The sequence below is a fragment of the Schistocerca serialis genome, chromosome 2 (genome assembly GCF_023864345.2).
Source record: "Schistocerca serialis cubense isolate TAMUIC-IGC-003099 chromosome 2, iqSchSeri2.2, whole genome shotgun sequence".
NCBI lineage: Eukaryota > Metazoa > Arthropoda > Insecta > Orthoptera > Acrididae > Schistocerca > Schistocerca serialis.
In genome coordinates this window covers 477,001,704-477,016,244 of record NC_064639.1, presented here as the reverse complement: position 1 = coordinate 477,016,244, position 14,541 = coordinate 477,001,704, and the positions used below count along the sequence as shown (strand labels likewise).

Sequence of the window (14,541 nt, the reverse complement as noted above, 5' to 3'; positions counted from 1 at the left end):
TTGCCTTTCTTAATTGATTTTAGTTGTTTTGTAACACCTAAGATATCTACTTTTATGTCACTCATGCTAACAGCTGTTCTGGTTTCGAATTCTGGAATATTTACTTCATCTTCTTTCATGAAGGAATTAACATAAGAAAAGTAATAATAGATCAAATAAAATGTACATGAATCCCATGCAGATGACAAGCTGTGAGTACACATTAGCATAATGAACAACATAACACAAGAAGTAGTGTAATTTCTTTCTGGGAACTTCCTGACTGAATAGGACTGAGCCCTGAGGAAATTCTTCAGTTTAAACCTGAAAGCATGAGGATTAATGCTAAGATTTTTTTAAAATTCTTGTGGTGTCTTATTGGAAATTGATGCAGCAGAATACTGCGTGCCTTCCTGCACAAAAGCCAAGGAGGTGTGATCCAAATGAAGACTGGCTTTCTGCCTAATATTAACTGACTGCTGCTGAATGCTACTAGTTCTTGGGAATAACTTTATTTTGTCAGCAACAAGTGACATTGAACAAAATAAATAGTAAGAGGCCACTGTCAGAATTCCCAGACTCCTCAAGAGGTTCTTGAAGTTACACCACATATTGTGCAAACTTCCCATTTCTGAGCAAAAAATACATTTTATGCATTGGGAGGCTTAACACAGAATGTAATTCCATATGACATAAGTGAATGAAAATAAGCAAAGTAGTCTAATTTTCATGTTGGACTACTACTTACTGCAAATAGTGCTCTAATCTATGTAAAATGCAACGACCTGACTGACCGGCTTATCATCACCCAGCCCAAACTGCTGAGGATAGAAACTTGAAATTTGGAGAGGGTGTTGATCTTATACTGTAGGTGTAATTTGAGAAGAGATTTTTTTTAAAATTCCACTCCTAAAAGGGTTAAATAGGGGATGAAAGGTTTTTTGAAAATATGTTGCTATTAAGGCAATTTTGATGCTAGACCTATGAAAATTGGTATTTGGTTTCTCAGTCAGAAATAAAAAAAAAAATGTTTTAGCATTTTTGGGATTGCAGTCACTAAGGAGATAAATAGGTTTTCTGAAAATAAATCATTATTAAAGAACTAATGAAGCATTTTAAAGCTACATCTATGAAAATTAGTATTTGACTCAGTTGGAACTATGTGATTTACTGGTTTTGGAAATTCAATCCCTAAGGGGGGAAAACACAGAATGAAAATTTTTAAGAAAATATTTCCTTATATTAAAAAATTTTTAAAGCTGAATCTATGAAAGCTGGTATTTTACTACTCAGTTAGCTATAATGAAAAGCATGTTATGGGATGAAAGTTTCTATGGAAACATCACTACAAGAATGCAACCAGCTACCAGAATTGCATTTTTGATCAGAAGTACATTCAGGAAAGACCCTGTTCTATGGTCTTAATTAGCTTTTAGGTGTTGCAGTTTGCTAATGGAAAAAGAAAAAGAGAAAAAAAAACACTGTGCAGACCATATAGCCTAAGTGGGTGGAAGCAGTGGGCACTAAGCTAGTGATAACTGGTAAATATAGCAGTATTCAATTTTTGAACAAGATCTTCAACATTTTCTTTCCATGACAGCTTTCCATCTATCTGAACACACAGGAATTTTGATAGTTCAGACTCACAAATCATGTGCTCATTCTGTGTAATAAAAATTTTAGTTTTAGTTGAATAGTTCATTAAAATCTGTAAAAACTGAGTTTTAGTGTGATTCTGCATCAATTTATTTTCTACAAGCCATGACCTTATGCCTTGAACAGCTCTACCTGATACATTGCCTATGTTCTGCTCAAAATCCTTCACTACTAAGCTAGTGTCATATTTTAGAATCACCTGTCATATTGGAAGGTATTAAAGAGTAGACGCAGAGGAGGCACTCTGGTAGCTATGCCACTATGCTAGGCTAGCTGTTGGCGGACAACGTAGAAATGATTATCAGTACATCTACTAATCCCCAGGTGGCATATGCCATCATTGGATCAAAACTGATGTCATCTTGCTGTTTTTTTTACTTTTAGATGCACTTGTGTTTCCCACAGCCAACTGAGCAAGTTTGACAGGGGTGAAATTGTGGCCATCCAAGTGATAGGATGGTTCTTTCGGAGAACTGCCACACAAGTTCATCATGCTGCATCAGTTGTGCAATGATGCTGATATCAGTGATCATGTAAACACTCTCACACCTGTAGATGAGGTTCTGGACATCCCTGCAGCACAGGCCCCCACAAGGATCATCGTATAGCAAGGCCAGCTGTGGCAGATCATACAGCTGCCACATCACAGATAAGAGAGCATCTGAAACCAGATGTGTTAACATGAACTGTTGCGAACCAGTTATCAGCAGACGGACTACAGACATGTATACCCCTAACCTGTCTTCCATTCATGCCACAGTGTAAATGTGCAGGGCTCAACTGATGATGTCAGAGAATTAAATCAAAACTGATGTCATATTGCTGAGTTTACTACTTTTGGATGCACTTGTGTTTCCCACAGCCAACTGAGCAAGTTTGAAAGGGATCAAATTGTGGCTTCCAATTTAATTATTGACGCAGTCTTGTCTGTGTCATGAAGCTGTTATTTCAGACTGGAAATCTGGAAGTCTTGGAAAGCCTTTCTTTAAGAAAGTTATATGATATTCTGTAGAAACTGAGTTTTTATTTAATTCACCAGCTATATTTAGAAAATAATTGTTAAATACTGTACTTATATTGGACATTTCAGTAAAAAAAATGTTTACTATGTCTTGACTTTATATCGTCGACCTTGTACTGTTGGTCAGACACTTCCTTCATGACTGAGCATTTTGCATAACACATGCTTTTTGCCTTCCTAATAACAGTTTTAAGGCCCTTACAGCACTGTCTGTAGTCAACCACTGAAGCTCAGTTGTTACTATCCCTAACATTCTGAGACAATTCTCACTTTGTTCTACATGATATCTTTATCCATTAGTCAGCTGTCCAGGTCACCTATTAGTGCCAGCACTCTGTTTTAAATGTTCTAATGGAAATCAACTTTCCAAGCACATGAGAAATATGTTGAGAAAAGCACTGTACACTCCTGTTTGGAAAAAGTGAAACACAAAGACTGAGAGATGTGCTCGCCATGAAATTTATTCCACCAATTGGGGACATGACACCAATGATTAGTACTACAGACCTGCCCATTCACTGTGACCAGAGAAATTCAGAATTGACTATCACCATCATGTGCTGCAATCAGAACTGTTAGACATCATGGCATGGAATCAGAGTGTCTGGGTATGCTGTTGAGGAATATTCTGCCACATGGTTTGTAGGTGTGTCCACAAAGCATCAACTATAGCTACAGGAGGACCCGAATGAACAAGCTAGTGGCCAACCATATCCCAAATATGGTCAATTGGTGACATGTCAGGCAAACATGTGGGCCAAGAAAGCAGAGGTATCTGTCATTCTTTGAAGGAGAGTTGCACATTCCTCACCACATGTTGCCACGTGTAACCAGGCTGAAATATGGCTTGTAGAATGGCCTGCAGGAGGGGCAGAGCCTTGGACTGTAAACTCCCTGATGTACTGATGTACCAGTAGCTGTTCAAGACATAGGAGGCAAGATTGTGTGTTATAGGCAGTTGTACCCCAAACCATCACAACTGATGTTTGTCCACTATGCTGCTCAACAATACAGTCTGCCTGATTGAGTTCACCATGGTGCCTCAATACCTGTGCAGCCATCACGGTAGGACAATTTGAAGCAGGACTCGTCTGAAAATGCTACATTTTGCCATTCATCACACGAGTGATGGCTTTCATATGCCCATTGCGGTCTGTGGCATTGTAAGTTCTGGTGAATGGAAGTTGACGAAACGGCATGCATGCCACCCACAGGAGATAACATCAGACCATTGAGGCAACCATGTACACACCCATTGCAGTGTTCTAAAGTTGCACTAACATTGTGGATGAAGCTGTTCTGTCAGTTACGACCAACCAAACAATATGGTAGTCATCTTGTGCAGTGGTCACATTGTGTCTTCCAGTACCCTGTTGCACTGTGTACAGCCCTCTTCTCTCCACTGGCTCCACATATGCCTCACTGTTGAAGCAATGTGCCTTTACAAGCCACAATGTCACTTAATGACAGATATGCCTCCTGGATACCAATCGTTCTGCCCCATTTAAATGCCCTCTCATGCCAATATTCCACCCTGTAATGTTGGTGAGGCATAGTGGCACTTGGTTACGTATTTCCACTTTGTATGATGGCTCTGCACAGATTCAGCATTGCATAACACTGACCTGTCCATTCACACAAATAAGGGTGTCACTGGGCCTACATGGCAGCCACATCTCTGTCATTTAAATCACTTATTACGGTTCAGCTGTTCTACACATCCACTTTTTGTGGCATGTTGCAGACTGTTACTTTTGAGTGTTTCACTTTTTACAAAAAGTAGTGTATTTATTGTCTATGTTACCTGCACTATAAAATTCAAGCCATTCTTGTTCTTTAATGAGGTTTCAAAAGTCTCTGTTGCCACTTGGATTAACATTTCAAAATAGTTTGTAATTATATTTAACAATGGTGTGTGTGTGTGTGTGTGTGTGTGTGTGTGTGTGTGTGTGTGTGTGTGTGTGTGTGTGCGTATGCACACAAATTCCTTCTAGTGTTAGTAATGGCCTGAAAGGCAATTTGCCCTTTTACTACCAGAATGCACGTCTGGTGATGAAGGACGAACATGAATGTTGTCTATAGTTGTGCTACTGTTCTCCTGCACTCTGACAGGAAAAAATACAGTCTGCATCAGGTGATATGAATTTAGGAGAACTTCTAGCATTTCTAGCATTCTTTTTCTTGCACAGTCACTTATAAAATTAATGTTAAAGTCACCAAACACAACTAATCATTGGTACTCTCTATGAAGTTAACTAAATAATCTCTTAGGCTTGAACAGAAATGTCTTTACTAAATTCAACTACTCATGCATGGCATTCAGTAACCTGTTTGGCTCAGTGCTTTGATATGTCAGTAGATTCAAATGAAGTACTGTCTTTTACATACAAAGTCAATCGTCTACTCTGAAAAGACCTCTGTGAAAAAGAGACAGCCAATCTTTATCCCAGTATAGGAAGTGTTTGAACTACCACATTGTTTAAGTGGTGCTCTGATATACAAGTAATGTCAGAATCAACATCAGCAACCATTTCGTTAACTTTATCTCTAATACTGTTTATATTTTGATGAAATATGATAGTTCCTTTATCAAGGAATAAATTTATTATGTCTTGTATTGTAACTGTGTATATCATAATTCAGTTGGAACTGACATTTATTACCAACAACAAAAACCATTAAGAAGTAAATGTGTTGGGAAATGAGTGTAAGAATTACAAGAGCCTTAAATGACTTCTGTAAGATGTAAGGTTATCTACTTTACATAATATTATTAATGATTGATTCTGATGAACATGCACTTTATTTACTTTACATGCTCTGCCCCAGAAGATAATTCCATAAGACAGAGGAAGTGAAAATATGTGAAATATGCCAACACTCTTATTTTTAGATCAACTCTGTAAGAAGACTCAATTTTTAAGGATTCCAAGGAACAATATGCACTGTGCTTCATTCAGTGTATGGCCATTTCTGGTGCTAAAAGGTTATTATTGCTTTTTGAAACTGCATAATATGAGATTTTATGAGGAAAGTGTTAGCTGTGAGCCACTTGTAGACCTATTCAGCTGTCATCTGAGCTGCAGACCTGGGCTCCAGATAGTGCAGAGCCTGTATCATGTGCTATAGGGCTAAACTACCTCTTTTCTTGAGTACTGTTCATCAATCTGTGATCTTTACCAAGTTGTATTAACTGAAAAGAGAAATACTGAAAGATGAGCTGCACTGTTTGTCAAAGGGTTCTTTTATGAGCATGGAAATATAACAGAAATGCACATCAAACCACTGTGGCAGGAGACATTACACCTAAGATGATTGGCATTGCAGACACTCTTGCTCCAAAAACTTCCAAGATCCCATGTTCCAGAATGTCAAGAAATGTACAACTTCCTCCAATGTATATCTCACATAATGACAATGAAGCTAAATTCAGATTTATGCAGAATGGGACTGACAGTCAATTTTCCTGTGCACCATCTGCAAATAGAATAAGAAGGGGAAAATTATTGTGGCACACTATGCACTCTCCACCACTCCTGACATCGTCATTTGTAGAGTACAGATGTAGATGTGAGTCTAAATATGTAAGTGTAAATATTAGTATCTGTCACTGACAAATATGCCCTCTCCCAACTGAGATCACTTTTGCTGTTGTTGTTGTTGTGGTCTTCAGTCCTGAGACTGGTTTGATGCAGCTCTCCATGCTACCCTATCCTGTGCAAGCTTCTTCATCTCCCAGTACTTACTGCAACCTACATCCTTCTGAATCTGCTTAGTGTATTCATCTCTTAGCCTCACCCTATGATTTTTACCCTCCATGCTACCCTCCAATGCCAAATTTGTGATCCCTTGATGCCTCCGAACATGTCCTACTAACTGGTCCCTTCTTTTTGTCAAGTTGTGTCACAAACACCTCTTCTCCCCAATTCTATTCAATACTTCATCATTAGTTATGTGATCTACCCATCTAATCTTCAGCATTCTTCTGTAGCACCACATTTCGAAAGCTTCTATTCTCTTCTTGTCCAAACTATTTATCATCCATGTTTCACTTCCATACATGGCTACATTCCATACAGATACTTTCAAGACTTCCTCGCACTTAAATCTATACTCGGTGTTAACAAATTTCTCTTCTTCAAAAACGCTTTCCTTGCCATTCCCAGTCTACATTTTATATCTTCTCTACTTCGACCATCATCAGTTATTTTGCTCCCCAAATAGCAAAACTCCTTTACTACTTTAAGTGTCTCATTTCCTAATCTAATTCCCTCAGCATCACCCGACTTAATTCGACTACATTCCATTATCCTCGTTTTGCTTTTGTTGATGTTCATCTTATATTCTGCTTTCAAGACACTCTCCATTCTGTTCAACTGCTCTTCCAAGTCCTTTGCTATCTCTGACAGAATTACAATGTCATCGGCGAACCTCAAAGTTTTTATTTCTTCTCCATGGATTTTAATACCTACTCTGAATTTTTCTTTTGTTTCCTTTACTGCTTGCTCAATATACAGATTGAATAACATAGGGGATAGGCTACAACCGTATCTGACTCCCTTCCCAACCACAGCTTCCCTTTCATACCCCTCGAATCTTATAACTGCCGTCTGGTTTCTGTACAAATTGTAAATAGCCTTTCGCTCCCTGTGTTTTACCTCTGCTGCCTTTAGAATTTGAAAGAGAGTATTCCATTCAATGTTGTCAAAAGCTTTCTCTAAGTCTACAAATGCTAGAAATGTAGGTTTACCTTTCCTTAATCTTTCTTCTAAGATAAGTGGTAGCCTCAGTATTGCCTCACGTGTTCCAATATTTCTACAGAATCCAAACTGATCTTCCCTGAGGTTGGCTTTTACCAGTTTTTCCATTCATCTGTAAAGAATTTGTGTTAGTATTTTGCAGCTGTGACTTATTAAACTGATAGTTCGGTAATTTTCACATATGTCAACACCTGCTTTCCTTGGGATTGGAATTATTATATTCTTCTTGAAGTCTGTGGGTTTTTTGCCTGTCTCATACATCTTGCTCACCAGATGGTAGAGTTTTGTCAGGACTGGCTCTCCCAAGGCCGTCAGTAGTTCTAGTCGAATGTTGTCTACTCCCGGGGCCTTGTATCGACTCAGGTCTTTCAGTGCTCTGTCAAACTCTTCACGCAGTATTGTATCTCCCATTTCATCTTCATCTACATCCTCTTCCATTTCCATAGTATTGTCCTCAATACATCGCCCTTGTATAGACCTTTTATATACTCCTTCCACCTTTTGCTTTCCCTTCTTTGTTTTAACTGGGTTTCCATCTGAGCTCTTGATGTTCATACAAGTGGTTCTCTTTTCTCCAAAGGTCTTTTCAAGTTTCCTGTAGGCAGTATCTATCTTATCCCTAGTGAGATAAGCCTCTAAATCCTTACATTTGTCCTCTAACCATCCCTGTTTAGCCATTTTGCACTTCCTGTCAATCTCATTTTTGAGACGTTTGTTTCCTTTTTGCCTGTTTCATTTACTGCATTTTTATATTTTCTCCTTTAATCAAGTAAATTCAATATTTCTTTGGTTACCCAAGGATTTCTACTAGCCCTCGTCTTTTTACCTACTTGATCCTCTGCTGCCTTCACTACTTCATCCCTTGGAGCTACCCATTCTTCTTCTACTGTACTTCTTTCCCCCATTCCTGTCAATTGTTCCCTTATGCACTCCCTGAAACTCTGTGCAACCTCTGGTTTAGTCAGTTTACCCAGGTCCCACCGTTTTGCAGTTTCTTCAGTTTTAATCTACAGCTCATAACCAATAGATTGTGGTCAGAGTCCACATCTGCCCCTGGAAATGTCTTACAATTTAAAACCTGGTTCTTAAATCTCTGTCTTACCATTATATAATCTATATGATACCTTCTAGTATCTCCAGGATTCTTCCATGTATACAACTTTCTTTCATGATTCTTGAACCAAGTGTTAAAGTGCGCGTCATTTATGTTGGCGGCCGAGTTTAGGTTCGTTCTGCGCATCTGACGTCACAAAACACAATCAGCCAATGAACAGAGAACGACGTTGCCACATCTCGACTGCAGTGCACAGCATGGACGAGTGTCTTCAGTTTTAGAAACGTTCAGTCATAAATAAAGTAATAGAACAAAAGCAATGTCTTGATAGCAGACATTCTTTTATAGAAAGTTTGGAAAAAGCATTCTTTATACCAATTGCTTCATATTCTATTAATTAATTAAACCAAACAAGCAATAAGACTCCTAATTCAGGCGATAGCAAGGAGAGGTGTTTGTATCACTCTCACAAACTGCTTCTTCGCAATAAAGAACAGCGGTAATTGTTTATTTTCTATTGGACTTCGACGAAGCGTGAGTAATTCATAATCATACCAACAGTGTTTGTCAGTATTTTGTGTGACGTGTTATACTCCTCATGGCATTCTGTAGTCAGACGATGTGCGTCAGCGTAACGGTGAAGGTGTTGGGCTGCTACGCGAAAGGTTATGAGTTCAAACCTTGAGAGGTGCTTAATATTTTCATTATTTAAATACAATATCGAAGTCCCTTACTTCACGAATTATATTCGTTTGAATGCATTTTTTTGAAATTTCTAGTATGTGCCATACCTTTCCTTGATTGAAGTGCTTTAAAATAAAGCCAAACGCGTCCGGTGTAAATAATACTTTTATTACAGTCGCGAAAGACGGAATATTTCTCAATATTACATACGACACCTATGTCGTACTTAAATTAAATGAGATATTGTTATACAGTAAATTTTATATGAAATTTAGGTATCTTGTCCACATTTCATTCTCAACATTGAGGCAACTAAAATCGACCATACGGAAAGTATACTCTATGGACTTTTACCTCTGCAAACTCTTCAAAATTTCATGCAATGGTTTACTATATTTAATGCTGCATAATAACTGCATTGAACATCGAAATAAAATTAACTCATTTATGGGGGGAAGGTATCAGTCAAGAAGATGTGTAAAAATCTAATTTTTGGGCCAAATAGTTTTTGTGGAATCGATTGATAAGAGTGTCAAAGCAGTCAGAACACGATGTGTCTGCACATTCGAGCAGTGCAGTGCCAAAGTCGCGCACAGCGCGGAATGCAGGGAGCACGTTTTTGTAGCAGCGAAAGAGTTAATGTGGCCGTGGTGGCTTTACTTCATGAACTGCGCGTTCCCCCCTGCACGTAAGTTTGTGAACTATGCTATACTATGGCGCTGCTTCTATTGGTGCGTGCGTTGTGTGCAACTGGCAACACAGCAATCTCCCACATCTGGGCGGCCATGCGCGAGCCGCCAAGATAAAAGAATTGAACTATAGCTATGATTAAGCTATGCTCTGTGCAAAGCTCTACCAGGCGGCTTTCTCTTTCATTTCTTAGCCCCAATCCATATTAATCTACTATATTTCCTTCTCTCCCTTTTCCTACTCTCGAATTCCAGTCACCCATGACTATTAAATTTTTGTCTCCTTTCACTACCTGAATAATTTCTTTTATCTCGTCATACATTTCATCAATTTCTTCATCATCTGCAGAGCTAGTTGGCATATAATCTTGTACTACTGTAGTAGGTGTCAGCTTCGTGTTTGTCTTGGCCACAATAAGGCATTCACTATGCTGTTTGTAGTAGCTTACCTGCACTCCTATTTTTTATTCATTATTAAACCTACTCCTGAATTACCCCTATTTGACTTTGTAATTATAACCCTGTATTCACCTGACCAAAAGTCTTGTTCCTCGTGCCACCGAACTTCACTAATTCCCACTATATCTAACTTTAACCTATCCATTTCCCTTTTTAAGTTTTCTCTGATTAAGGGATCTGACATTCCACGCTCCGATCCGTAGAACGCCAGTTTTCTTTCTCCTGATAATGATGTCCTCTTGAGTAGTCCCCGCCTGGAGATCTGAGTGGGGGACTATTTTACCTACAGAATATTTTACCCAAGAGGACGCCATCATCATTTAACCATACAGTAAAGCTGCATGCCCTCAGGAAAAATTTCGGCTGTAGTTTCCCCTTGCTTTCAGCCATTTGCAGTACCATCACAGCAAGGCCGTTTTGGTTAGTGTTACAAGGCCAGATCAGTCAATCATCCAGACTATTGCCCCTGCAACTACTGAAAAGGCTGCTGCCCCTCTTCAGGAACCACACGTTTGTCTGGCCTCTCAACAGATACCCCTCCATTGTGGTTGCACCTAAGGTACGGCCATCTGTATTGCTGAGGCACACAAGCCTCCCCACCAACGGCAAGGTCCATGGTTCATGGGGGGGCACTTTTGCGCTTTTGCTACGGAGGATAATTAACACATATATTGTTTGGAAGACAACAAGGTACTAGAACAGTAACAAAAGAAATTACTCCAGCTAGGCAGGAGGTGTTTGGGAATAGCAGAATCACTTTCCATGGAACAGGATGGAGACAGAAGAGCGAAGAGGGCATGGTGAAAACATGAGAAAGGTAGTTGAGTTGAATGGATTATTAGAAGTTAAAAACAAGAGGAGTCTGAAAATCCATAAGAAGACAACTCAAGAGGATAAGAGAGAAAACACAGAACCGATATGATTGGCAAGAAATTCATTCTTAATAATGTGCCCTGTGTATGGGTCAGTGAATAATTATTGTAATACACTGTAAATCATTAAAATAAACATTTTGTAGTAATTCATTCTTAAACTGTGTATAATATGTGGTGACACTTGAAAACTATTATGGAAGGTAAATCATAAAAATAAACATTTTGTTAAAATCCACATGAAAAACATGAGAATTTAATAAATGTGTTTTGATCATAAGAGAGTTAAGTTGCTAGGTAGGTAGGATAAGATATAATGGGCTGTAAAAATATGAAATTCCCTGGAAGGTAAATCATAAAAATAAACATTTTGTTAAAATCCACATGAAAAACATGAGAATTTAATAAATGTGTTTTGATCATAAGAGAGTTAAGTTGCTAGGTAGGTAGGATAAGATATAATGGGCTGTAAAAATATGAAATTCCCTGGAGAAATACCTTTCTATCTATTAAGTTTCCAAGAACTGGTGCCTGTAAATAAGGTGTACAGACAATTTTTGATAGTCTTCTGAGTCTGCCTTTGTGACTTATTGGTTAAAAAATTACAATAACATGCTATATACTGATGTGTGAGACATGTTTACCTCGAATATAAGTGACCATCACAGTTTTGAGTTGTGCCATCTGCTGCATAGATTTATGTTTTAAAGAGATGAATGTTAATAAATGGCAACAATCATACTGAAAAGTAATGTCTTTATAACAAAAAATTGCATGGATCCTATAGGAGACAGATGTCAGTAATGAAAAATTTTGGAATGGACACTGCAAAAAATAAGCCTTGTTTAAATACCAAATAGTAGTTCCTTAGGTACTAATTCTACTACAGTCAAGAAATTCATGATTTCAGGGTTGTCATCAGTCTAATAAACCTTGCACATAACAGTTAGTGGCAGATACATGAAACTAGAAGAACTGTACTTATATCATGAACAAATGGGTAACCAGTTTATTTTTGGTCTACTCTAAGTACCCACAGTTATAAAGCACAGAGTTGAAACTATTACAATGATAGTATTAAAAGTTAATGACCAGAGTGATGAGGAACAAATTTCTTGTGTCTAAATGGTGTTGACATTGAGAGATAACTTATTTAATGAAAGGTGCAACCTATACTCGTATATCAGTGACAGACAGTAGGGGAGCTTCTTGTTACCTCAGAAACACTGACAGCCATGAAAGTACAGCATTAAGGTAATACACATCACATTTAATGTCCTAAATATGACTTTTCAAAGAAAATATTTCTCTTAACCCTAAAAAACCTCATACCATATTATTTTTTAAATAAATGCAAACATAATCTACTGGTAGCAGCAATAGACAGTAATTGTTCTACACTAGCTGGTATGTTATGTGCAAAGTTCTTTGGGTATCAGTTGGACAACAAGCCAAAATTGAGTAAACACATACCTAAACTAACCAAGGAAATCAGTTCACTCTGGTTTGCAGTCAAAGTATTTCTCAATTTGAAGAGATGAAGATCAGGGTGTTAGCATGTTGTGCACACTCTCAGTCTCTATTTCCTTGTGTAATACAGGATCAGAATCAGAATTTTGTTGTGTATTCATGTACATATATCAATCATTAATTTAAAGTGCAGGAGACTTCTCAGTATAGATAATGTACCAGAGATAAATACAACATGTCAAACAAAGAACAAAGAAAATTTAATTTAGAAAAGTCACTACAAATTTGTTTCATTGGTCTACAAAGAATCTTCATCATCATTTAAGAACTCCATGAGCAAATAACAACATTTTTGCATTAGGATAGTGCATTTTATCTTCAACAAACCTAGTTTCATGCTGTGAAAGTTTTTTTAAATTTATTGTAAATTTTTGAAGCCATGTGTTGAGGAGCATGAGAGTAGAGTTTTAATCCATGAGATGGTGACATGAAGTTAACTTTGTTCCTTGTTTTATGCATATGTTTCAAATATATTTTCATAAATAATCTGGGTTGATATGGATAAAGACAAACAGATCCTAAATGTAAAAACATGGAATAGTTAAAATTTTTAGATCCCTGAATAAAGGTTGGTAGAATGTCTAGCTTGATATTACACATATTTCTAATAATAGTCTTTTGAAGAAATAATATTCTATTTACACTACTTGCATTTCCCCAAAAGATTATTCTGTATCTTACAAGAGATTCAAAACAGCTGCGGTAAACAACTTTTGTAGTGTCCATTTCACTTGGCTGTGAATGGAAAACTGTTTTGCTTGTCTCCCAAGTACCTTGTATGGGAAGACCAGAATAATTTTTTTTCTAAAAATATCCCCAGGCATTTGACAGATTCTGCATCCCTAGGTTCCTGATTTTTGTGAGTAATTTGGAAGTTGATTGAATTTGCTTGTTTACTTTTTAACTGTGTAAGTTGGGTTTTCCATGTTTAGTTTTAATCCATTTACATCAAACCAATATTTTAAATTACCCTTCAGATAGTGCAGCTAAAGCAATGTGAAGAAATGTTGTGTATAGTTGATAACCCTAAATATTGGAAGTTTTTGTTGAGTGATGTTAGAATTTTTGTAGTAACTTCACAGTACAAATATTCCTTAATAGTGTTTGTCGTTATTTGGAAAAATCACTTTCAGATGAATTATGATTTAAAAGGTCTTTACAAGACACTAAGGTAATTTTCATTTAGATGTTACCTGTTCTTCATGCTTGAATCTGACTCAAGCAATAAAATAACTTTTGTACCTATTCTTTAACATAATAGATACAATTTACATATTTTGCACTTGATACTTATTTATACAGTGATCTTAGTTTTGACTTTGATGATAATTAAAGTGTGTTAGTTCAGCTGAACATTCATGTACCAATTATAATACATATGATCCCATTATTAATATAAAGAAAATGTCTCTTACCTATGTCTTTGAACACTAAGAAAGGATTAAGGGTCTGATAGAAAGGATTAAGGGTCTAACAGTGATGCAGTTAAGTCCCTTTAAATCACAGTTGTAATCAATATTTATTTACCTTTAGTTGCATCTTTTGTCAATGTGTATCTTCAATCAGTCCATGTCTCTTTCCTCCAGCAGGCACACCTATATATATAGCATGCCAACCACAAATAAAATTGTTTTTCAGTGTTCCATTGTTGTTTCACCACTGCAAGCCCAATCTATTCCTTTGTTATTGATTCAGCCAACAGTGATAAATTGTGTTGTCATACATCCAAGAGAGCAGCAGTAATATAAAATAAACAACAAGCTAGGTGAGAAAAAATTTACAATCTGTGCAAGAAAATGACCCAGATTACAAGCTAACAGCACAAATCCACTGTCAA

At 37.3% G+C, this 14,541-nt stretch overlaps 1 protein-coding gene across 1 annotated transcript in view; it reads left to right on the top strand.

Moving 5' to 3' along the window:
- Positions 1 to 14,541, top strand: part of LOC126457401 (uncharacterized) — a 357,727-nt gene that overhangs the window by 295,959 nt on the left and 47,227 nt on the right. The gene's annotated exons all lie outside the window — the stretch shown is intronic.